This window comes from Myodes glareolus, chromosome 2 (genome assembly GCF_982192425.1).
Source record: "Myodes glareolus chromosome 2, mMyoGla1.1, whole genome shotgun sequence".
NCBI lineage: Eukaryota > Metazoa > Chordata > Mammalia > Rodentia > Cricetidae > Myodes > Myodes glareolus.
The window spans coordinates 50,389,731-50,412,907 of NC_142027.1; the positions used below are offsets into that span (position 1 = coordinate 50,389,731).

The 23,177-nt window shown below is 39.8% G+C and overlaps 1 protein-coding gene and 1 pseudogene across 32 annotated transcripts in view; both read left to right on the top strand.

Moving 5' to 3' along the window:
• Nucleotides 1–23,177, top strand: part of Zbtb20 (zinc finger and BTB domain containing 20) — a 758,948-nt gene that overhangs the window by 616,863 nt on the left and 118,908 nt on the right. The gene's annotated exons all lie outside the window — the stretch shown is intronic.
• LOC148122965 (carboxy-terminal domain RNA polymerase II polypeptide A small phosphatase 1 pseudogene) lies at nucleotides 514–2,084 on the top strand (annotated as a pseudogene).

Sequence of the window (23,177 nt, forward strand, 5' to 3'; positions counted from 1 at the left end):
TTCAGAAAAGTGTTGGGCACCTTCTGTGATCCAAATTGAATTGAGCTTGTATCATCCTTCGTTTTTTTTTAAATGAAATAATTTTTTTAATTATTAGACTTAAAAATATTAATTTTTTAAATTAATGTGCTTTTGAAGTATAGCTTATTTTATGAGTGCCTATTTTATTTCTGTAAAATTCTTTCCTAGAATAAACACTTTTAAATAGGTAACACTGATGAAAGTTAAAGAAAGAAAAAGTATGCCATTTGCAGAAGTCCAACTTAACATCCAAAATTGGGACAAATTTAGACCAAACTTTAAAGCTGTTTCCAAGGATAAAGATCCTAACTCCTGAAGCAGGACAGTTAGCACACACCTGTAATCCCAGTAGTAGGCAGAGTCCGGAGACTGGGGCTCAAGTCCAGCCTTGTCTGCATAGCAAGTTGGAGCCTAAGCTTAAGGAAGCTCTGAAACAACAACATAAAACTAGAAAGACCCCCGCGCCCCGATTCCGGCCCGGGGGAGGGGGGAGGCCGGGCGCCGGGGCCAGAGTCCGGCTGGAGTGGAGCGCACTGGGCCCCATGGACAGCTCGGCCATCATTACTCAGATCAGCAAGGAGGAGGCGCGGGGCCCGCTGCGGGGCAAAGGTGACCAGAAGTCAGCAGCTTCCCAGAAGCCCCGGAGTCGGGGCATCTTCCACTCGCTCTTCTGCTGTGTCTGCCGAGATGATGGGGAGCCTCGGCCTGCCCACAGTGGGGCTCCCCTGCTGGTGGAGGAAAATGGCGCCATCCCTAAGCAAACCCAAGCCCAGTACCTGCTTCCCGAGGCCAAAGCCCAGGACTCGGACAAGATCTGTCTGCGTGGTCATCGACCTGGACGAGACCCTGGTGCACAGCTCTTTCAAGCCAGTGAGCAATGCTGACTTCATCATCCCGGTGGAGATTGATGGGGTAGTTCACCAGGTCTACGTGCTGAAGCGGCCCCACGTAGATGAGTTCCTCCAGCGAATGGGCGAGCTCTTTGAGTGTGTACTGTTCACTGCCAGCCTTGCCAAGTACGCAGACCCTGTAGCTGACCTGCTGGACAAATGGGGAGCCTTCCGTGCCCGGCTGTTTCGAGAGTCGTGCATCTTCCATCGGGGGAACTATGTAAAGGACCTGAGCAACCTGCGAGGTTGCTCATCTTAGACAACTCCCCCCCGCCTCCTGTATCTTCCATCCAGACAATGCCGTCCCTGTCGCCTCCTAGTTTGACAACATGAGCGACACTGAGCTACACAATCTCTTACCCTTCTTCGAGCAACTCAGCCGTGTGGACGACGTCTACTCAGTGCTCAGGCAGCCTAGGCCCGGGAGCTAGTGAGGTGTCTTGGGGCCAGGATCTGCCCCTCACCGAGGCCCAAGCCTCTTCCCATCAGACTGTGGGAGCCTGCCTGTGCTGTTAACGAAACCACATGGGCTATGCCATATCCATGGCCCTGGGGAAGAGGGTGTCTCCCCTGCCAGGTTGCATGGAGGACAGAGAGCCTTTGGCCCCCTGTATCAGTGCCTTCAAACTTTTTCCCCTCTTTTCAGGGGACCTGGGGGGGGGGGCCCTGCCTGTTGCCCCCCCTTCTGTCGTCTCTTCCCCATGCTGCCATGTTTCTCTGCTGCCAAATTGGGTGTCATAGCCCCAGTTCTGCTTTGGGGGTAGGGGCAAGGTTTCTGCTGCCCCATGCCTTGGATTGCCCCCACCCCCCAGTCTGGGAACAGTGAACACCAAGTGCCTTGCATAGAACCCTCTTTGCTGGTCAGCTTTTCTCAGATCTAGGCTGACTTGGGAGGAACCAGTCTCTCCCCTTCCCTCTTCCTCCCTGGGATGATGGTGCCCCAGCAGTTTCTGCAAGGGGAGGAGAGGGAGAAAGTCTATTATCATTTGTAAAAGAGGGGACCTTCCTTAGGGAACACTCCCAGTTCAGCTTGTCCAAGGCTGATGGCTGCACCCTGTATCAACTGAGCCCCCAATATCCCCAAAGCCTGGAGTTTGGCAGGCCTCCCCCTGTGGTGCCATATTAATGTGTATATGTGTATATAGATTCTTAAGGGAAGGGGCGAGGAGAGGGTGGGAATAGACACTCCTCTCTCACCCCTTCCCTGGGCCCAGAAATTGGGGGAGGGAGGGCAAGAATTTGTACATTTTTAAAACTACTGTTTTCTAAATGGAACAAGCTGGGCTGTGAGGGGTCAATGGCCCGGTCTTCTGGCTGTCGCAGCCCTTTTACTCTGTTCATCCAAAAAAAAACATGTATTGAGTACCTCCTGTGCCCAGCAGTGAGCTAGTCCGGCCAGCTGAGTGGGAGGGGGTCTGCTTCATCCGTGTCTCACCCCAAAGCCTCAGACTTTACTGGTGCCTTCAGAGTGTCTGCAAGAAGTGGAACCTTCTGGTGGGCTTCGGGAAGTCTCCAAGAAAACTTACTAAGCTGTCCCCACACGTCCAGTGCCAACTCATCCCTCACCTCACTCCCCCGCAGCCTCCCCCATGGCCCCCTGCTGGCTGGGGGCAGCTCCCAGGTCACTCTGCCAACTGACTTATGTTTCTACAGCCCCGCCCCACCCCTGCTGAGTCTAGAGTTCAAGTCTCTCTCTCCCCAAAGTATGAGGGATAAGGGGACCCACACACAAGTGCCAAGGGAGTTAGTGAAGGGAGAGAGGGTGTGGTTGGCCTGAATCGGATGACTTCTTCCCAATTAAGTGCCTTCTCTCTGACCAGCACCTCAGTGTGATAACTAAAGAGAAAGCTAGATCCCTTCAAAAAAAAAAAAATTAGAAAGACCTAAGTCTTTGAGAAAAAGAAAAGAGTGCCACAGAGTCCATTTGCACAGGGGTGGATTCTGGGACTCAGGTCTGTATTTGAGAAGAGCCTCTGGTGATTCCTGTGTTCTTTGTAAGTTAACTCATCTTCCAAATTGAGATGCTTTGGCTGTAAGAATAGTACTCTTGTGCCAGTACTCCGCAACAGTCCAGGTTATTTTAACATTCTTACTATCTTTAGAATAAATGTTTAGCCTGGAAATAAAGATTAAGCATACTTAAAGTACATTATTTCTGGCGTATTTCTACGTTTATATGTTACATTGCTTTACAACCACAGCATCCACTTCTCAGTAGTAGTATAGAAGTATTCAATCCTGATGATCTCTTATGATCCATACAATGGCCCTGTAAGTTACCATTATTATACCATCTTTTAGGTAAGGAAACTGAACCCAGACTCACACAGCTTTGGCTGCTTCCCTGTTTAAGTAAATAGGAAGTGTTGTGGTCAGATTTTGAAAAGAAAGTCTAATTCTCAATTCTAGCCTGTGAAGTTGAACACACATAGACTAAACCTACTGTACACAAGATGTTCATCATAGTCATGCAATTTTTAACCTTTTATAGGCATTTCAAACATACACAAAAAATAAAAATAATGTCATAGTGAACCATTTCAGGTCAGTTTACTATGCTTTTATGGCTACTACCTCATGCTAAATTTATATATATTTACATATGTAATATATATAAAATAAGTTAACTGTTAAACTACAGAGGACTGTGTACACATAGTATGACATGTCCATTAAGTATAGTTTTTGACACACTAAAATGTTTATGAATATATTTTAATGGCATGGACTATGCTGCATATATTTAATTAAAAAGCAACAAATTAAATTATGCATATGTTATGGTCATAATAATTTTCTAAAAGTAAGAGATTGTGAATCTTAGATTTGTGGGAAGTTTTAGATATTTCTTTTCTTACTTCTTAGTATATTTTTAAATTGTATGCCATGAGTAGATTTTATTAGGAAGGATTAATACCTCGCTAACACTTAGAAGAATATATGCACATATTCAGATATTAAGAGAACTTATCTACCTGACTTCATATTGTAAACTTGGTTTATGTTGTAGGACATCTCATGAGACAGAATTTTATCACCCCCCATTTAAATAAATATTTCGTACCTCACTAATTGTAAGTTTTGAGATACAATCTCAATTTTATATGCCTATAGGTTTTTTCAGAACATGCCACAATTCAAAATTTTCTAAATGTTTTATGTTTATTATCTTGAATAACAATAATATTCTGATTCTGCTTGTGCTAATGGGGGTATGGAAGTATAAAAATGATGCTGTACATTTGGATATTATTTGTGATCTGCCAGCTGTTCCATGTGGCCTTAACCATGTGCTTCTTATTCTAAAAGACTGCTTGCTTCTGTGTTACTTACCCTGAGCTGCAGTGATAGTTTAGTCCTAATGTCTTCTTTTTATAGTCTTCATTTCTCATCTTTGGCTATCAGGTTACTTCTTGAACAGGCAAGCTTCTGAGAGCCTCGTTTCTTCCTTGAGTCCTTACTTTTAATTTGCTTTGGTCAAGAAGACAAGCCGGCATCTATGTGTAGGCTGTGTATAGCCCCATGCTTATCTTTTCACTGGACAAGCACAATGAACTTGTCTGTCTGCTCAGTGTTGGAGAGCATGAACTGACCAACCAGACACAAACCCAGCCTTCAAAGAAGCTTTCACCTAACAGGAGAGGAGGCTGTGTCCCATGAAGGTAGTGAAGGAAAAGCGTTTTTGGAATTCAGGGGAGGGCTAAGCATTAGCTTACATGAAAATGGGTTCAGACCTGAAAGGTAAGGGTTTGAACAAACAAAGATTAACGGAAAGCCCATCTCTGAAGCCATAAGCAAAGTGTGGAGGGATAAAAGGGGTAAAGAATCTGCAAAGAAGTGGTTGAATTTAACTAGAGCATGAAGTGTGGGAAGGTGAGTAGTTGGAAATAAATGGCCAAAGCAGACTGGGCCCGGAAGTTAAAGGACTTGATTACCAGGCCAAGGAATCTGAATTTTATTCAATAGACAATGGGGAGCTATTGAAAATTTTCCATAGGAGAGTAACACAATCAGAGCTGTGTCTCCAGAAGATTAATCTGGCAACAGTGAGACAAAATGGATCGGAGTAGAGAGAGACCAGAGAACAAAGCAAAGGAGGGAGACTCACAGCAGTCCAGGCAAAAGGCAATATGGATCCTAAGTAGGGCATGGGCAGAGGGACTGAACAAGACAGCACTGATTTATGACACATGGCAGAAGAGAATTAATCCATTATATTTGGAAGCCAGGGATAGCCCGGCACCAAAGATATCTCTGAGTTTGAGCCTGAGTGGAGCCATAAACAGAACCAGGGCAGCAGAGCAGGAGCAGGCCTGGGAGGGGAGAGCACCAGTTTAATTTCCTACACACTGAATGGTGCTGAGTGGGTATCTGTTAGCTGTCTACTGGGCTTCAGGAGACTGGAGACTGCAGGGCAGAAGGGAAGCCAGGCTTGGGTATGAGTGCTTTGGAGTCATCTCTGCCTCGCTGGACCGAGAGGCAGAGGCAGAGCTAATTGCTGCAGCTTGTGGAATTTGTGGGTGGCCTATTTCGTGCCAGTTTTGCTGCCTGCTCTTCCTTCCTCCCTTCATTCCTTCCTTCCTTCCTTTCCTCCCTTTTCTCTGTTCTTGGGAGGGAAATACCTAAGTTGCTTAAAGAGAAGTGAATCATTAATTCATGCAAACATAAGTTGTATTCTAAAATAGTTACAAATGTATCTAATGGAACCAGTTTCATATCTTCCGTAGCCTTTACTGTCTCATAAAATGTATTCCCATGTGACTATCAAGAGGCTTGTAGATTGCTCATAAGACAGACGAAACTGGTAAGGCCCATGGTCCTTATAACTGACCACATGTAGCCAAAACCGACATTATATCGGCATAATTTGGAGAAGACAGAGAAAAGGGCCAAGGTTGAGGGATCTATCTGTTTTAAACCTTCTGGCATAGTTGTGATATACAGCCTGGGCTACATAACCTGCTAGGTTAATCCCATTTCTTGTATTCATTCTAAAGCTTTATCAATATTTAGACAAAATGTGCATTTTCCACAGCTCATAAGTGAGAAAACATCCAAAATGCAAATTTACTGTCAAATTCAGTTCATGTATAACAAAATACTCCCCCTCTCCCCTTTAAGTTAGAGGATGATATATATTTGAAATGTATTTAAAAAGCACTGTAATTTAGAGCCCTCCTGGGACAGTATGAACTGGGGGGTTGGAAAAGGAAGAAAGCCAGGCAAGCTGAGCTGCATGCTCACATGCTCATTTCCAGCCACGCCCAGGGACTGTCTACATACCTACAGTTCAAGGGTGGCTGTGCCTGCAGCTGATTTCAGTGCTTTCGCAGTTCTTGTCGAGTCATGTCCTTGTGCTGCTTCTGACTGTCCCTGTCACAATTTATATGACGCATTTCAGAAGCAACCTTCCGCAGGTCCAGTACTGGTCCAGAATAGAGGCCAGTGTCTTTAACCCAGCCCTGTCTGTGTGGTACACATTCCATATTTCCTAACATAATTTTCCCAGAGCTCACATGGTTCCAGCATTGTTTTGACATTCAGTGTACCTTCTAATGGCACCATGAAAACTGAGGCATGCAAAACTGGCCACACAGGAAGGCAGGCCAGGATGGAGACATCCAGTTCTTCTCCACTGTTCAGATGTTCTTTATTCCAGAGGAGGCTCAGTTGCTAAATGACACTCTGGGCTGATTGACTTTTAATTTAATAAGTTAGAATTTGTAAATCTGAAAATTATGAACTTCTGAATTAATTTTGACATCTTGTTTTGTCAGTGAGTGTTTATTGAGAAGGTACTCAGTCTGGGGAATGCTATTTAGTTGTTAAACCTAGAACTAGTGGCTAGCGGAGTGATTCTGATGTGTCCTACCTACCACCAAATGTTAGACCTGACCTAAATTCAGAACATCACCAAGCCAATATCAATTCTTTATCTTTATGGAAGCCTGAAGAGCATTTCTCAGCGTCCTGTTCTCCTGGTAAAGCCTTCTGTGATCTTCATTATGTTGTTCCCATCCCTTTTCTTTTCTTCAGCCCCATTGCTTCCCATTGCCTTTGCCCTAGGCTGTGGTTCTTTTGCTTTAATTCCACTCAATTAGGTGAGCTAAAGGCTTCATTAAAGTGATTTATCATAAGGTATGGGTGAGGTTCCTCTTAGAGAAATTTGTGCTTCAAAAAGTATTTTGCTTGAAAATTAGGTTTTCCCTTCTCCTCCTCTTTCTCCTCCTCATCCTCAAGTTAAAAACATGTAAAGACATAAATTTTTGAATAGGTCCTTGTCACATATTCTCTTTATTTTCTGCTACCCAATTAAAAAAATTTTTTTGAAGGGCTGGAGAGATGGCTCAGAGGTTAAGAGCACTGCCTGTTCTTCCAAAGGTCCTGAGTTCAATTCCCAGCAACCACATGGTGGCTCACAACCATCTGGAATGGGGTCTGGTGCCCTCTTCTGGCCTCCAGGCATGCATACACAGACAGAATATTGTATACAAAATAAATAAATAAATATTTTTTAAAAAATTTTTTTTGAAGAACATGAAAATTATCTAAGCATTCTTATGTCTAAACCACCACTGATACCTCAGTTCTCCCTCTCTGTCTCAGACCTACATGCCTGAGATGCAACAGGATTTCTCTGTGGATACTTCAACCATGCTGGACCTACTTATTCCAGATCTGTTCCCAGTCCAGTTCCTTAGACTTGAATCCATCTTCCATTAATATTAAAACACTGTTTCTTGATTCTACCTCTTTGAACTTTGTTCATGTTTAGTTAACTATCGGTTAGTGAAGCAGAGAAAATACAAGATATTGAGTCAGATGTGATTACTAGAAATAACCTTTAGTCAGTCATTTATCTTCTTTAAGCCTATTTCCTAATATATAAAATGGGAGCATGGTAAAGATTACACCTGATATGTGGATAGGGTCAGGAACATTTCATTATGAACTCAATATATGTGTTATTGTCATTAATTACTATCTCTGTCCCCTCCAATAACTTTAATTTGGAGTTCTCCTGCTGATGACCTTAGAGAATCTCATTCTTGACTGTTTTAGGCTGGTCAGTACTAGTGTCATGGGATACATTTTATAAACAAAATAAATAAAGGCAGAGACCACTTTTTTCCTAAATCAAGACTTAGGACCCAGTTTTATCAAAACAAGCATATTCATAGGTATAACAAAGGGCAAAGTTTGAGAGTTAGGGATTCAGTCCCATTGGTGGATTACTTACGTGATGTCCGCAAAGTCCTGGGTCCAATACCCAATAAATAAAAGACAGAATATAAAACCACTAGTCTTCAAGAAAATCAAAGGTCTCTTGTACCTATCCTTGAATATGAATTCCATATAATAGACAAAGGCAAATTTTAGTCACAAAGCAGTGCTAAATAAAGTTAGCATTGTCTCCCAATAACTCATTGTATTAAGAAAGGAAAGCTGATCACAGTGGGAAGTGTTGTTAGCATTTCTTGGAGGTATTTTCCCAGAGAGAGAAGACTCAGAAGGCATTGGAGAATTGAGTATGAACTCTACCACTTAAAATGCATAGGCAAAAAGACAAGCTAAATTGGTTAAATTCTTCAATTTATTTAAGTCTTAGTTCCTTATCAGTAACAGATTGATGATACCCATCTTGAAGGCATGTTGTGAAGATTAGAAAGTGTATATGTAAGTCTGCCTTAATGTTTGGTCTAAATAAGTGTATTTCCTGGACCAGATTTCTCTTCAAGATGAAAAAGGAACTGTAATTATGCCTACTTTCTGCATATAACCAAACTCTATAATATAAAAACAAGCAAAACTTATCTAACTGCTGTAGAACATGGAAGTAAACATTTTCTGTAATTACTTTTTAACCCCAATTTTCCCACTAAGTATACACAGATAATCAGATTGACTATAAATTAAGTAGCTTTCAACATAGATTTCTAAAAGGGAGCTTTCAAAGGCTTCCTCATATAATTTAGGAGAGGAATCTTCAGTTATTTTGTAAGAAAAATAACATACTCTGAGCCAGTCATTAAATGAAATGGTCTGCTGACATTTTAGGGCAAAGTACAGAGGCACCTTGTGCGCTCTCACTCCACGGGATTCCCCATTCCGATGCAGCTAATGCCTCATTTCCAAGTAGACATACTACTTTCTTAATAGATCTTGAGCATTTTAGATAAGTTGAGAAATTATGTGCTGAATATTTTTTGTTTCTTATTTCTAATGAATCAGTAATTTTGACCTTCGTTCCATATGCCTCTTTAATTTATGGTGAAGAAAATAACACTGATATTTCAAAAAATTAATACACATTTTCAAGCCACCAAGTTTCGAAATTATGATATTTCCAATGGCAAATGAAATAGCATGCTGTCCGTGCAGTTAGTGATTTGAGGCAATTTGAACATCATGATAAGAGAGGGGGAATTACAAGCAGTGTTATAATTAAAGGTCTGTTGATTCTTCCGTTTAAATGCCATTGTTGAAAGATTTTTCACTCAGATGTCAAAGTCTGTGGCCAGCCAAAACTTGGCATGCTAGAACCGAGCCCAGGGAAACATTGTGTTCTACAGATTGAAAAACCAAAATCTGTTAAGAACAGAAATGTTGGGCTTGGTCTGATTTCTCATGAATCAGAACCAGAACATAGCCAAATACCACCTCCTCTTTATGAAAGGAAGTAGTGCAGGTGGATCCTAATGGGAAATGTTTGTTCCCGTGGATAATGAACGAAAATTATCATTTGATATCAACATACAGTGCCAGGGTTACAGTCATATTATTAAAGCATGTTTCTTCAAGAAACTCAAAGTGAGTTAGAAGCTGCTTCTGGTTAGTTCTCTGTGGATGTGAAATGGGGAGCAGTATTTACTTCCTGCCAAGGTTTGCATTGAGGTTCAGATTCTCCATATCTCATTCCTGTTAGGAGAAACACCTGAAATAAAGCACTATTTGCTTAACTTGCTTCCTAGAAATAGATTCCCACATGCTATGTTTCCCTAGAAAGAGATTTCCAAACACCTTGTTTCCCTTTCAGTTTGGAAGCTATAAGCCTATGGCCTGGAGCTGCATCTAGCTAACCTATAATTTTTGTTCTTAATTTATATTTGATCTGTGGAATATTTTAAAATAATTAGATCCAGCTTTTAAACACAAAGAGATTTCCAAAATATCCAGATTTTTCTGGCTTCTCACAAAAAATTGAAGATCTGGCAACATTAAACCCGCATCCGCACGTGGCACCAGTACCGGAACGGAGTGGCAGCTGCTCCCTTCAGACAAGCCACGTACTCTCCAGCTTGACATCCCCATGGCTCCATATTTCTGTCACACCCACTTCTCTCATTTTCTCTGCCACCATGGCTCAGCTCTGAAGGAGCTTTCCTTTCATTGCTTGTGGTAGTTGTGTTACTAGTCCATGCTTACCTGGCTATAGTCCTGTTAAAACTCTCAAACTTTTTCCCTCCATTTGATCAATGCAAAGGCTGTGCTCAATGATACTCACAAAAGTATTGTTCAAATGGTGAAAATCAGAAGGCAAGAAAATGGCTACAAATAGGGCTAGGTTTCCTATATATTAATACATTCACAAAATAAAATATTGTTCAGGACTTTAAATATATGCCTCAAGTGAATGCAGATCACAAAACAATGTATACAACAATATTTTTGTTTTGTAGGAGAACAGTGTATTCAAAAAGGCTGAGGAGATATGTAAAGGCAATGTTAGAAAAGCATGTGTGTATACAAAAGTGCTTATACACATAAATTCATAAGAAAAGCTCAACAATAGCTCTTGAAGATGTCCCACGTGGCTTCCTTTCTCCATTTTGACTCCGGGTTGAAGCTGTTTTCCAGTTCTCGATCTAGAACTGGTTTTCCTCCTTACCTTTATTCTGTATACATGAATGCAATGAAATTAAGATTCCTGTAGTTGCATTAAATAATAGGAAAGTCATTCTTACTCGGTTACATGCTACATTGTCAGCAAGTCGAAGCAAGAACCCCTGTACCTGTGCTGGCCTTAGATCTGCTTCTTCTGAAGCACCTTTGGATGACACAACGAATTACTCAAATACTAAAGAACACACACAAATCTTGAAACAGAAAAATCACACATACAGATGAACTTAACGCAAACTCTTAAAGGCCAGAACCTAAACTTACCACAGCAAAGATATGCCAGTGTGAAGAAGCAAAGCTCCCAGGCAAAAGGCTGCTAAGTGCTGGAAATTTTACTGATCCTGGCAGATAGGAGAGGATCAAAAAATTGCTGAATAAAATTCAAATAAGTTCACACTCCCACCAAGGAATAATTTTTAACCTTCGTATGAAGAATCTTGGTTGTCTTTTAAATAAAAATAAAATAAAGATGTTTCAATTTTATTGGTTGCTCTTAAAACATCAATATCATTTGTCTCCCAGCTAGCTTAATACAGTATATTTCAAAAAAAGTTCAGTTTATAATTTTGTAGCTTCATGAACCTAGAGAAAAAATACAAAGGAATAAGAGTCTTTTCTTTAAAAAAAAACTTATTTAAATTTTTTTTCATTTTACATACCAACCACAACTGCCCGTCCCTTCCTCCCACTCTTCCAACCTTCCCCCCACCCAACCCGAGACAGTCTTTTCAAAGATGGGTTCTATAAGGACAGCCCTAGCTCTTAAGTATGCCTGGGATTGCCAGCTTCATTGTTTCAAACTTGGCTCTTGACATCCAACCTCTGTTTCTTGAAGCATTCTTCCCTTTTGTCTTCACAGCCTCTGTTCTCACAGTTCACCAGTTTATCTCTGGTCCTTCTTGCTATTTTATCCATGTTCCCTTCATCTTTCTGTCAATGGAAGGCTGCCTTTCTTTGCTTCTCTCGTATTCCTAGAATCTAATCAGTTTTTTAAAAGTTCTCCCTGAAGGTCTGAAATTGATATTGCCCTGTAGATTCTGGAACCTTTCTACAGAAAATGAAATCATTTTGGTTCTTCCCTTGGCATCTCCAAATCCAATGACTGTCTCTGAGTGTCACAGAAGCCAACCAGGTAGATCCCATACACATTGTGCTTCTCTCTCTCTCTCTCCCCATATTCTCACTTATCCCGTACCCCTTGACTAAATCATATCCTTCCAATTTCCAGTTGTTGGAATATCCCCCATATTCTAAAGTCCATGTCACACACATAGCATTGCTTGGTAGTCGTCAAGCCACTGGACCATACGGAGTCTTATTAGCAACTCTTAACACCCTGTGATGTTTTAATCATGTGATAGTTATATTCCAACTATAAGGTTATTGACGTCTTACTGATCCTTGGAGCTATGAGGTCCTATTAGGTCCCTTTGCTCACCACAGACATTCATTAAATATATATTGAATTAAATTGAATTTATAAGCATGTTAGGACTTGAGTGATATAGAAAGTCCACCTTGCCCCAAATATCTTCTTTACTTTTCAGGTCATAATAACTTGTTGGGAGGTTTCTTTTCTCTAGATGTGGGTATTTCCTGTAAGTTTTTTGATCCCTGGAAACTAAACTGTTGGCTATGTAATATTTTGATTTTGCTTTCAGCCAAGAGATAATGATCATCTACTAAGAGAAAACAAAATCTTAAAGAGTAAGTCAAAGTCAAATACATGGTGGAGAGTGAAGACTAGGAAAGAGACCTAGAAAAAGGCAGGAGTTTAGGTATGTTACTTAACCAGTTGAGTGCCTTGTTATTTCATCTGTTAAAGTGCATGATAACAGTAATTTATACCTTGTAAAGATGTTATTAGGTCTAGCCAAATAGATGTAAGGTATTGAGGATAATGCCAGACATGTTGTAAATGTTAATAACTGGTAATTATCATGAAATAACTAAGTGTGGCCTACATATGTATACTTCAGATATATTCATATATAGTAACTATACATACATGATTAATAGATAATACATATATGGGTTTTTATAGAATAATTGTTCTAACTGTTATTCCATTCATGGCAAGAAACTTGTAGATAGTCTATGTGGGATCTTAAGCTCCTGGTGATACTAGATATAAATAAGAGACCAAATATTGTCAGACAGGTCCAGTTCTAAGCACACTTCTGCCACCTCCTAACTATGCACAGCGTAGAGTCACTGACCCTGTCAGAAACTCAGTGTCTCACCTGGAAGCTGAGGTAACTCTCTCTGTCATTCTCTTCTGATCCAAAGATTGAGTTTCTGCCCTCTACTCATCCTAAGACCAGACTTTCTTCTTGCAGTGAATGCTGTCCTCTTCCTGACCTTTGCATTTATTTTCTTGACAAATTAGATTTCAGACACTTTGTCCTGAACAAACTTAGAAGAAATGACTGGCACTATTTCAAAAACGTGGTGGCAGCACCAGCTACTAATTTCAAATTATTAATAATTTAAAATAATAGTGAAAAGTTGAAATGAGTACCAATTAATATGTTCCAAGCCTAATGAAGAACAAATATGTACCAAACTGTAGCTAAATGCTTAATCTAGAGCACACTTACTATCCAGTCAAAGTTTTTTTTTCTTTTTGTAAATGTCTTCTACCTATAGAAATCATTAGTTGTACCAGTGAAATTTTACAGATGGCAGTTTTTTTAAGCAAGGGAATTTAGAATTTTATTGAAAAGCATTATGTCCCAGTTAGTCCTATTTGAAGAATATATAAGGGTTCAGGAGGGGAGACAAAACCAAAAAAAAAAATGCAGTTTTGAAAATATCTACAAACTCCGGGCCATTTGAATCTGAGAGAGAAAGAGCCTTACAGTGTCCCTTTTTGCATTTAGCCTTGTTCTTGTAGTGCTGTAATGTGGCACTTAATGCTCCAGGGGACCTAGAGCAAGTGTGACAAATGCAACCAAAAGTATCATGAAAATGAGCCCCTTAACAGCGTCTGAGCTGGTCTGCAATGGCCTCTGGAAATCCCCCCAGCTATTCTCGTCCTTTTTATCTACTACATTCTCTGACTCAAAGGGAAACCTCACTTCACCTCCTTGACCAGAATTGAGCAGACATTGATTTGGCTACCTGGTGCTTTCTTTATTCATTCATTAGTCTTCGCCATTTGTATTCCAGTAGAACAAAGGGATATGTCTTTCTTTGCATTAATTTTAAGGATGTGCAAATATATGTCTACCAGAGTATGCATATTTATGTTTATGTAATTTTATGAATAGCTAACTTTAACTTAAAATATTTCCAGTCAAAATTGCAGTACATAGAACCTCACGGTCAATGTGATTGTGCAGAATGTCTGTACTTGACACATTAGCTGACTTCCTAAAAGTCTTGCACATAAAGTGAGCATTTTAAAAGAGAACCATGTTTTCCATTCACTTCTATAATTAGTCAGGTTAGGTGTCACATCAGAAAAATAAGAGGCCCAGTGCATAATCTTTTTAAAAAATTAAGAATTGCAACTTTCACTTCCGTGATAATGATGCATTTATCTATAGAAATTTTATATGCATTAATTGCCCCCCAAGAAAAGCCAATAAGAAGTGAATCCAATTAAACAGCCGATCGTTTGGGCGCAAATGTTCTTTATAAACCACCACTGGACGCAGAAGGAAACTCAGAGAGTGTTAAGTCAGGGCTTGTTCTGCTAGTTAAGAGTGCACAGCAGAAAGGGTAGGATTGTGTACACAAACCTTGAAACAGCGGCTCGTGATATTCAGATGTATTCTTTGCACAACTACATTAATGATTTATAATAAAATATACTGCAAATTCCCTTCTGTTTACAGGACTCAGAGTGGGCACCACATTCTCATAGCTGCTTAAATAGCATTAATGTAGGAGCTTTTTCTCTGAACACAGAATACAGATTTCTTTAAGCAATTTGACTGTTTAAAGCAGTAGCTGTTTGCTTTGGGGCAGAATGCATGTTCCTGTTCTTTTAAATCTTGAGCCAGTGTCTTTGCTACAAACTTTCCTACAGGAACACTTGTTGAACTAATGAACATTTCTAAATAGATCCTTGGGATTAAACAAGTAAAGAATGGCCTTTGAAGATATTTTTAAACCCTTAGTACCAGCTTTAGGTGCCATACTCTTTTCGAGTTCGTAATTCTGAATTTATTCTTACTTAGGGAATCTTTCCTAAGTCAAGTTGGTCAAAACGGAACTATAATAAATTCTACATCACTGTCTGCTTAGTGTGCAACTAATCATTAACAAAAAGAGATCATGTGGGGAATTAAAGAAAATTCATCCTTAATTACCACTTTAGTTATAAAGTGACATATTAGAATTGCTCAGTGGGGACACTATGGATATATATGCAACATACATGTGAAAACACATACGAGCTACCATCCCCAGTGTACTATACAATTCACTCTCCTGCTGAAGAGTAAGTAATCAAAATAGCACCACCAGTCAGGATCCTTAGTTCACAAAGCATTCTCATCCGTTTTAATTCTTAGAACAATGTATTTGCCATGGCACATGCCATCCACATTTACAAATAGTATGTGAGGTTTGAAAGGACAGATGACTTGCTTCAGGACACAAAGTTCTTAAAGGGGACAGCTGCCTCTCCTAACTCACATTCTGAACGGCTTAGCAGCAGCAGGGACCCAAACTGAACCTTTGCCATCCCATAGACATCCTGCAAGGTGCAGAGGAACTCCAAAACGTGATGTGTAGTCTTTACTCTCCAGAGGAAGGAAGATCCCTCAGGCCAAAGGGATATATATTACAATTCCATGCAAGAAGGAAAAAATACGTTTCACAGCCTTCTATGAGGTGGTTTGTTCCTACTAGCAAAGAGGCCTTTGTAAATACTGAATTTGTATTATTTAAATACTGAAGAAATACTGATGATGTCCTATTAGAATCGTGATTATATTTAACATGGTTGTGTTAGTCCTTTACAACCTGTGAGGAATGTGGACTTCTGTATCGAAAAAGGATCTTTATCTTAATTTGAACAATCCTTCGCACCTTCTAGGATTTATTCTTTCTTCACTAAAATTTAGGTGAACATAATCAGTTTGTTCCAGGAGCATCTTGTTTGAAATGTTATCTGGAAAGCCCAGTTATGATCATTTATGATGGACCACCCTTTCTCAAAGGGGAGGACCTGAACGCTGAGAAAGAATCATGACTGTGAATCCCACAAGCCGCAGACTTTTGTTGTCAGTACAGAACCTAAAGTTGCCACTAAATTCTGCAATCCAGTGAATAGGGAGAGTTTCAGATAAAGAAGAACTCAGTACTTGGTTCTAGAGCCTAACGATGCCAGGGACTTTTATTTCTCTGTATCACACCCTTCAGCTGAGTACAAGCATCGGTCAGCATTGGAACTGACGGCTTGCAACTTGACAATTTCTCTGTGCAACCCTGGCTGGCCTGGGACTCACTTTGTAGACCAGGATGGCCTCACACTCACTGAGATCCCCCTGCCTCTGCCTTCCACCTGTGATTAAAGACATCACCACCACCACCCGAGAACTTGGAATTTCTTAAGCCTTAACTGTTACTATCTCAGAGTCTCTGTCAATATAAAATACCATGATGTCCTCAACACCTTGGTCTTAGAACACACTAGCAGTCCAAATTGACTGCTCTTCCACAATAAATAATTCTGAGTTATAATTTTTATTATTTATTATTTTAATAAATTCCTTTGCATAAATGTAATTTGCTCCATCTTATAGGTGATGAGATCAAGATCATGGTCTAAGGTCACAGAGAAAGTTTTAGAGCCACAGTTATACCCAGGCTAGCAAATAATCTCTTAATTCAGCATGCTTTTTCATGGCCTTGTTTAACTTCACAGATTTACCCAGTAACAGAGGTTCTTTAAAGTCACATAACGGACTTGCCAAAATATAGATACTCCGGCATCTACCTCTACGTATCTGATTGAGCAAGCCTAGAGTAAAAGCCAAGGATTGACAATTCTAGCAAATTTCTAAGCAACATCAATGTTACTGGTCTGAGGAGCATTCTTTTAGGAGCACTGACCAACAGACTGCATGTGCCAACAGTAAGGCAAGAGGTTTTCTGAAAGATGTTAGCTCTAGAGATGGTACCTTGAGCTGCTTGAAACCTCCATTTCTAACCTCCATTGTGAAAGAACACTATGAACTGAGGACTAGGAAAGAAAGACTAGGATTTTGAAAGAATTCAGACCTTCTGGCAGTCAAACATTGGATACTAATGGCTGGAGAGGTGGTTCCAAAGTTAAAAGCACTTGCTGCTCTTCCATAGGATAGGAGTTTGGATCCCAAAACCACCATGGCAGGGTCAGGGAGTCCCAGCTTCCAGAGGTATCTGATGCCCTCTTGTGGCTTCTGTGAACACCTGCATACATATAGCATACACAGAGACACATACACATCAATAAAAGTAAAAAAGAATTTGACACTGAGATCCTTCAGCTTCCTTCTAACTAGAATTTCTGTTGTGAATTAACTAATGTGTCATCCCTTAGCAAGTGTCAATATATTGATCTTCAGTGGACCCCTTCACAACATTTTTTTTCATTTTTTATTTATTTTATTGAGCTCTACATTTTTCTCTGTTCCCCTCCTCTTCCCTCCCCTTCAGCTCTCTCCTATGGTCACCATGCTCCCAATTTACTCAGGAGATCTTTTTCTACTTCCCATGTAGATTAGATCCATGTATGTCTCCTTTAGGGTCCTCATTGTTGTCTAGGTTCTCTGGGATTGTGATTTGTAGGCTGGATTTCTTTGCTTTATGTTTAAAAGCCACTAATGAGTATGATATGATATGATATGATATGATATGATATGATATGATATGATATGATATGATAATTGTCCTTCTGGGTCTGGGTTACCTCACTCAATATGATGTTTTCTAGCTCTATCCATTTGCCTGCAAATTTCAAGATGTCGTTATTTTTTTCTGCTGTGTAGTACTCCATTGTGTAAATGTACCACATTTTCCTTATCTGTTCTGTGGTTGAGGGGCATTTAGGCTGTTTCCAGGTTCTGGTTATGATAAACAATGCTGCTGTAAACATAGTTGAGCACATGTCCTTGTGGCACAATTGAGCATCCTTTGGATATATACCCAAAAGTGGTATTGCTGGGTTTTGAGGAAGATTGTTTCCTAATTTTCTGAGAAATCGCCAACCTGATATCCAAAGGAGCTGTACCAGCTTGCACTTCCACCAGCAATATGTGAATGTTCCCATTACCCCACAACCTCTCCAGCATAAGTTGTCATCAGTGGAGAACATGTTTTAAGAGCATAGCTTTGTGTGAACCTAGGAGGAAGTTCTTACCTAAAAAAGAAAAGACTCATCCGTAGTTTGTCAGCCAGACACTGTGACTGATAAAGGCTCTTGTAACATGAGTCCAGTTAGAACCAACAAAGTAATATATCTGCCAAAGTGAATTTAAAAAAAAAAAAGCTAAGAAATTTTAGTTATATCGAAAGATAATATCCAGACCAATGTAGATGATGGTGCCAGTATTAATTTCCTGGGCATTTATGACAAATTACCTCAAGTCTGATACTTTAATACCATGCGTATTTATCCTCATTACAGTTCTGAAAGCAGAAGTCTGAACCTGTTTTACTGCACTAGAGTCAAGGTCTTCCTAGAACTCATTCATTTTGGAGATTCTAGAAGACAATTTACCTTCTTGCCCTTTCTGTCTTTGAAAACCTTGCACTCCTTGGCTTGCGGCCCCTCTCTTGGATAGCTCCAGCTCCAGCTTCTTCTGCCAACACATCAACTGACTGAGCCTTCTACCTCTTTCTTAGAAGAACTTGTGGCTATATTTATAGCCTACCTAGGAAATCCCAGATAATCTCCCCATCTTAACAGTGTTTGCTACATCACATCCACAAGACCCCCTTGGCCATATAAGGTAACCTGCAGGTTCTGGGAGTTAGGACATGGGTGTACTGTGAAGCTATCCATCAATCTGCCTAGCACAGTTCCTTTGCAATATGTTCATAAAACTAAATGTATAGTTACCCCTTTATTATCATCAGAATTTAAGACTTATTTTAATAGAGTTTCTCCAAAAGGACAGAGAGCAGAATTGTGGAAGCCAAGAATACGAAAGACATCTTGCAAAGTATGGGCAAAACAAGCATGGAGAGGGACAGAGGAATTTGAGTTTCAAAATGGGTGCTTTTCTTCAGTTGTTTGACCTTGAGCTTATCAGATAAACCATGTCTACAACTTACTTTCTTAGGCTACCAAGAAAGCAAAGCATCTACTAAAGACCTTTTTCTTCTATTATATCACTGAATTGCATTTTAAAACCAAGGACTTGCTAACCATCTTCAATATTCTCTTCTAATTCAAAATTCACTTGATTTTAGAATATGAACTCTAAGGACTTCCTATAAAAATAGTGGTGACACTACAAAAATAAGTAAACTATAAGTACTTTCATTGGCTAATTTTGTTTGTTCATTTGTTTGTTTGTTTATTTATTTTATTTTATTTTTGAAACAGGGTTTCTCTGTGTAACAGTCCTGTTTGTTTGTCCTGGAACTCACTTTGTAGATCAAATTGGCCTCAAACTCATAGAGATCCAATCCACCTGCCTCTGCCTCCAGACTACTGGGATTAAAGGCCTATGCCTTCACAGCCCAGTGGCTAATTCTTAAACATCCTACTGAATAATATCATTTAGATCATCAAATCACTTGTGTTAGGATAATATGTGAATGCACACCTATTTTATGCATTTAGGGCCTAGATAAAAATGTGGTCAAACTATTTGGTAGTTATAGCTTTTATGGGATGTCACCTACCAGTATAAGCAGTAGTCATTTGTGACAATACATTAAATATGCCAAACAAGCTGGGCAGTGGTGGTGCACACTTTTAATCCCAGCACTTGGGAAGCAGAGGTGGGCGGATCTCTGTGAGTTCGAGACCAATCTGGTCTACAGAGCTAGTTCCAGGACAGGTTCCAAAGCTACAGAGAAACCTTGTTTCAAAAAAACAAAAGAAAAATGCAAAACAAAATGGAAAGGCCTTGTTCCCATAAAGGTCAGTCTCAACGCATTAGTGACTAACAAGAAGGCAGTCACTGAGAGATCACTGTGCAGTGTCAAAGAAATGGGGGCAGGCTGTTTGTTTATTTGTTTATTGTATTTAGGCCTGTTTGCAGATAAGGTCATGGAATTAACCTATGATTTTCAAAAGGAAATAGGATTGGTATGATACAAATCTCCCTATAGCATGAGAGTCACCCCTTAAGCACCAATTTTTAAGTGATTAAGTGATAAGAGGACCACAAAAAATCATTTGGAGGAAGTTTGTAAGAAAGAAGACTTTGAGAGCTGAACCGGGAACGGTGCTTGACAGTAATATGCGAAGCTATGGCATTTATAACTATGTGCAGAGTATGCATGGAATTTTCAACTAAAAGCTGGAGAAGCAAAGGTCTAAAAACTCTCATGCATAGTAAATAAATTAGCCCTTTCTCTGTTTTCCATATGCCTTACATTTGGTGGTTTATTCATGTAGGTGTTCACCAGTAAAGTGTCATGTACTGTGTGTGAAGTCACTTGTTTGTGCATGTGATTAAGATATAGGCCTCTGGGAGCTTCTTGTGGTGTTGTGCGCACACAGCCAATCTTTATAGACCAAAAATTCTTCAGGAAAAGGAGGAGGTGTGTCTACTTTTGACTGTCAAGTTTCTGAACTTGCTAAACTAGGCTTTCTCATAAAATGTTTGAGGGTTTTATAAAGCAGCTGCCAAGTAAGTCAGGGTCTGTTGACCGAATTGCTAGCTATTCTAAATGAGACTTATATTACTATGCTATATGTATAGTACCTAGTCTTTTTGTCTACTCTAAAAAGAGCAGAAATTTCATTGACATATTTATGCTAAAAAATGCATAGAATAAAGAAATTATTTTATCATAATCAGGTCATCAGTTCTTGAAATATCTAACCGTGTGTGTGTGTGTGTGTGTGTGTGTGTGTGTGTGTGTGTGTGTATTATTGGAATCCTATCACCAACGAAATGATTTCATAATCTGTTTATTTAAAAAAAAAGAAGAAAAATAAAAATCTGTTTATTTGAGTGCCAAATAGAAATCCTAGCTTCAGCTAGTTCTCTTGTTTTATAATGACTTTCATTCTTTTCCCTATTTATTTATTTATTACATGTCCACTATACACTAACCATTTAGTGTGGATGGGGAAGTAGCAGCCTAAGTGATTATGCAAACCTTAACTATAACTACATGTTTATGTGTGTTCACATGCTTTTTAAAAGAGCATGTTTTTGACAGGGAGTGAAGGATAGCATTGTCAGGGGACAAATTAAAGAGACACGATGTAATTATCCAAACTGGAATTAAGCCAATTAATAACCTGTGTGCTAACACTACCCTCAAAGTGCTAAAAATACCATCAGATACTTAAATGCCCTGGTGGTCATGGTCAGCAGTCTTCCCCTCCCCCAGTCTCAACCCTGTGCCAGGTGTGTGCTCCCTGGCTTCTGACTGAGGGCTGCACCTGAGAGGCACCCAAGAAACAGTCTAAACTCCCAAGCTTCTCTAACATGATGATGAGATTCATTATTTTTACTGAAAAATTTAAATGCATTTTATTCACTTAATGTTTATTTAACCTACTAGCTTGTGAAACCTACTGGGTGCCAGGAAAACACCGTTGTAGAGATTGCAGACTTAAGGTCATATTGCCTAAGTTTAATCCCAGCTCTGTTTACAGCTCCGTAATTTAGCAAATCTCATGACCTCACTGTAGTTGATTCTCCTCAGCTATGAAATGGAGACACAATGTTGCTGTGACAGTAATTTATAATAGAAGTGCTGAATCCAGAGCAACTGTCCCAGAATGTACTGGCTCTCATCCTTACTGTGAGCCACGAAATATTCTTGAATTTGGAAATGATGAAATTTTGTGGCCTTCAGATGAACTAACATCTTGTAAGTTTAGATTTTATAATTTTAGGGTTCAAAACTTCATTGATCTCCATTGCCAGCCCTTTTAATGTAAGTCTGCATCTTCCATCTTTCTTTCTTGTTTGGTTTTATGTCCTGAACTGCCAGGTTTCAGATAGAACACACTCGGCACACCCATAGTTCATAATTGTGCTTATTTAACCTTCATATTAAGTCCTCCACAATAATTACCAGGTAGTTACAAGTCTGTGTACTTCCCTTATATTAATTGTCTCTACTATCTTCAGCTGGGCCAGTACAGATGGGAAACTGAGGCTCTGAGCAAAGCTCTGTCTCATGAAGTGTTATAAAGCTATGCTGGCTGTGAAGCCTGTGCCTTCCATATGCAGCGTGTCAGCATGCATTTGTAAACACCTCCCTTCCCTGCCCTGGACTTTCCCTATCATATAGTTTGAGACATGCAGGAGGTTCAGCCAGTGTCAAAATCAGTCCTTTCTCTCACCTCCAGACTCACTGTGGACCTTATATTTCTGGCTAGTCACAGCAGCTATTGGTAAAGAGGTCAGTGTGCAAATAAACTAAATCACATTGGCTCTGACTTCTTTCGGGTGCCTTGTTTTTGAGTGGCTTCTAGGTGCTGACAGTCTTTCGGTTTTCTTCTTTCACCCTAAGTAGCACCGTCGTTACTGAAGCATGACTGACAGGTTTTGCTTTTATATACATCATGATTCTTGTTTTAGGATGAGACGCTTAATCTCTCCAGTAACATCTGATGGTACTGTTCTTTTTAGAAGCACTCCCTCCTTTTAAAACGCACACCCTCAATTTTCTGTTGTCAAAAGAGAGCTCTTTACTAAATGTGATCATGTGTCCCCAAAAAGATGTAATCAAATTCATGAGCAAGTAATACAATTGCCCCCCCTTTTTTGGTGGCTAGTTTTCAATTGAAATAATATCAGAAAAGTTGCCCATAGCTAATCATCAGGTAGAAAATCTCATTAGTAATTTAAAACTCTATCATAAGCTGGAAGACTCAATCCCTTTCACTCACACTGTGCCCGTATTTTGAAAGTGTGTTGTCTGAAAAAGCCACATCTTCTTACATGGTGGCACATAGCAGATGATGTTCACCGAGGAGATTGTGAAGTCTGGGCGAGGTCTTTGTAGATCAATCTACTGCCTGTATTAGCTTGAAAATGTAACACAAGCTATCCGTTGCTCAGATGGGACCTTATAATGTTACATTTGTCTGCTCTATTCTAAGAATGAACAGAAAACAAACAAAAAAATTTCCTCTTGGATTTAGATATTTGGGGTGAAATGGAGGGGTTTGCACTATTTCTTAGATGGAAGAATCTTGTTATCCTGAAGACAAGGGTAATT